Genomic DNA, 3,843 nt, shown 5'->3' with positions numbered 1-3,843 from the left:
GCAGATTGGGACAGCTTTGGCAAAGAAGTCTGCCGCCAACTGCCTGGTGATGACAGGATACTGAGACCAGGCGACTGGACCCAAATCTTGAGTAAGGCCGCTCATCGTCACATCCCAAAGGCTGGAGGGAGAGGAGGTATGAAAACTGTCCCTTGGTGGGGGACAGAAGTTCATACAGCGATTAAGGCTAGACGTAAATGTCTAAGGGCGCTGCGTAGGTTGCAGCTTGATGATCCTTCTAGGGCCGATAGATTGAGGGAGTTTCAGCTTGCTCGATCTAAATCTAGAAGCGTAATCAAAGCTGCAAAGCGGGATACATGGTCTGCTTTCACCGCAGACATATCGGAAACCACTAGCTCTGGTGAGCTATGGCGAAAGGTAAAGTCTGTCGGTGGTAAGAACAGACATGTTGAGAGGGTGATTAAGTTGGATGGCGATTACACGAAAGACCCAGGACTTATCAGTGAGGCCTTTGCTGATCAATTTGCCAAGGTGTCGGCAAACAGCAATCACAGTGATGAGTTCCTGCGTGTAAAGTCATTGGCTGAGGGGGAGTACCGCTACTCCCGTGACAGGCAGTGTAGTCTAGTAAAAGACTACAACAGGGTATTCGTGCTTGAAGAGCTCAACTGGGCCCTGCGCCGCGGCCTTGGTAAGGCTGCGGGCCCTGACGACATCGGGTATCCCCTGCTTAGGAGATTACCCCTTGCCGGCCGATTGGCTCTTCTTGCTACTATGAACGAAGTCTGGCTTTCTGGCCAGATACCGGACGAGTGGAAAGAAGGGTTGGTTATTCCTATTCCCAAACCTGGGAAGGATAAAACCCTAACAGAGGGTTATCGACCGATAACCCTGCTGAGCTGCATGGGAAAAACACTCGAGCGGATGGTTAACCGTCGTCTGTCAACCGAGCTGGAGAGGCAGGGACGGATCCACCCACGGCAACACGCATTTCGATGCGGCTATGGGTCGGAGACGTTCTTCTCTGAGCTCGATCATTTATTGGACAAGGCCTCGTCGGAAGATTTGCATGTAGATGTAGTCTCCCTCGATTTGTCCAAGGCATATGATATGACATGGAAGCTTCCTATCTTGACTTCCCTCAAGAGCTGGGACTTCCAAGGATGTATGTTTAACTACGTAGAAAACTTTCTACAGAACCGTAGGTTCCGAGTATTGAACGCTGGCGCAACCTCTACCTCGAGGTTGCTGGAGAATGGCATCCCGCAAGGGTCTGTCCTTTCGGTTACACTGTTTCTCATTGCGATGAACTCAGTGTTTGAACGCATTCCCAAGGAAGTATACATCATTGTATACGCCGATGATATTACCCTTATCGTGTTTGGTAAATACGGTAGGGTGGTTAGGCACAAGATGCAGGATGCAGTTCAGTCTGTCGTTGACTGGGCAGATGGTGTTGGGTTTGTGATTTCCCCCGAGAAGTCCAAACTGCTGCACGTCTGCTTTGGGCATCATCACAGACCGAACCTGCCTTATGTTAGTATCGGTGAGCATGCGGTCAAGGCCGTACGCGAGATGAAGCTGCTTGGTGTGACTATTGATAACAAACTCCGATTTGTTAAGCACGCCAAGTTGGTGAAGGATAACGTCAACAACAAGTTGAATATCCTTCGGACCCTAAATGGTCGCTTCTCTGAAGCCTCTCGTAGTACATTGACCAAGGTTGCTAGGGCTCTGGTTGTCCCTAGCATCCTTTACGGGGCGGAACTGTGGAGCAGGGGTGGTGTCTCCCTGCTCAAGATTCTGGAACCTCAGTACAATGAGGCGTACAGAATCTGTAGCGGAGCGCTGAGGTCTTCACCAATAGCTTCCCTGTTGGTGGAGAATGGAAAGGTTCCTTTGGTGAATGTTGTCACCGAAGACCTGGCCACCAAGGCGCTAAGGCTCCTAGAAAGGGACCCCATTCTCAATGACAGGCCCACGGTTGCAAGGGCGAGAGAATGGTGGAGCGACTTGACGGGAGTAGATTTTCCCACGTTAGCCCAGCGAGCTAGGCTGTGGCAACGGGCATGGGATGCTACTGCCCCGAAAGTTGATTGGAGGGTTAAAGCTATGTGTAGGGCGGGGGCTAGCTCTAATGTGGCGAAAGCTGCATTTAGGGAGGTCGCTGCCTCATACGAGGGAAGGCTCAAGCTATTTACGGACGGTTCATTAATCGAAGAGGAGGTTGGTTATGGGGTGTCTGGGGAGGACATAAGCCGCTGCGGCCGGTTACCCGGTCTCTGTGGTATCTTCTCAGCTGAGGCCTATGCTCTCCTGCAAGCTTGTAGGCTAGCAAATGGGTCTCAGGCTGTTGTATTCTCTGACTCTGCGAGTTGTCTCTCTGCCCTTGAGCATGGGCAGGTTGGACACCCGTGGCTGTTAGAGGTGCAACGGTACGCTAACATAACCTTTGTATGGGTACCTGGACACGCAGGTATACCAGGGAATGAGGCTGCTGATAAACTAGCTAACCAGGGTCGTCTTGCTCAACTAGAGGCCATTCCGGTGCCCTATAGTGACGCTACCCGCTGGGTGAAGCAGACCTCGCGATACGCATGGAATGTGTCTTGGCATAACAACCGTGATGCATTCCTGCGTCGTATCAAGAACACTACACAAGAGTGGAAGGATGCACCTAATTCTCGAGATCAGAAAGTTCTGACTCGGCTGAGGATTGGTCATACACGGCTCACTCATGGACCTCGATTTAGCGGCAGTGTGGCCTACTGCCAGGGATGCGGTGCGGTATTAGATGTAAATCATCTATTGGTGGAGTGCCCGGCGAGAGCACAATTAAGGGAAGATATGGGTGTCGTTGGTTCAATCCGTGAGGTATTGTTCAATGACAGGAGTACAGAGCAAACTGTACTCAACTTCCTGAGGGCGTTAGACTTATACGATATGATATAAGCACGAGTAAGTTGAAGTGGCATTAGAAAGAAAATGACTGGTAGTCAAGCCACTTCATTCGACAAGAGGTAGTCTGAGAGGTCCTAAAGACCAAGGTACACGAGGGAGGACGACCGACCTAAACGGGGGACACACATGATGAAACAGCTGCTGTTTAAACCCCGTCTCGAATGAACTAAATTCTCCTTTTGTAGGGGAACAGTTTAAAGAGACGTTAATAGACGTATCCACAGCTACGAACCAATGGCTCAATACTAGTTCGACCGGACTTTGGTATAACGCTACGTTCGTTGGATTATGCCTGAACGCCTCTAAGGTCGTAACCAAACCGAGCTGATAGTGTCCCCCATAGGTGGTCGGTGATCATGTGGCAAAAAACCTACAAGACTTGCTAGCGTGATCTCACGTTGGCATCTTATTGCATGCACGCAGACAAAGCCCTTGCGCGCGGCGTCGTACAGCAAGTATCTGGGATACTGGAACGCTGGTGGCGCTGCTCAGCATCAATATATGATTTCGATACCTGAGACCTCCTACAAACGATAGGTTTACAGGCTGGGAGTTGCGAGTTGCAGAGAGGTGTACATTTCGATCCTCTCAGACTACCCTTGCTTGGAGGTTGCGCGCCCCCCACGGCCCACGAAGTGTGTGCTGGTGGTGGCGGCGGCGCGCGAGTGCGGTGGTTATCATCCGGCCGCGCGCTCATCATCATCACATGGTGTGGTGGTGGTGAGCGCGCGCGTCCGTCGAGACGTGTGTGTGTTGTGTATGAGAAGAGAAGTCCCCATCATGGCCTTGGTTATAGGCCTTGGTGTGTGGACTTCTCTTTTCTGCATGAAGTCCCCCGGCGCCTAAAGGTATGCAATGCAATAGTCAATAGTCAAACAATCCGATGATCGGAAGATGGAACGAAAAACCCATCACATGGTG

The sequence above is a fragment of the Ochlerotatus camptorhynchus genome, unplaced genomic scaffold, assembly GCF_037179485.1.
Source record: "Ochlerotatus camptorhynchus isolate MF236.1 unplaced genomic scaffold, CSIRO-AGI_Acam_v1.1 ptg000528l, whole genome shotgun sequence".
Classification (NCBI taxonomy): domain Eukaryota; kingdom Metazoa; phylum Arthropoda; class Insecta; order Diptera; family Culicidae; genus Ochlerotatus; species Ochlerotatus camptorhynchus.
This window is presented reverse-complemented; position numbering follows the sequence as displayed.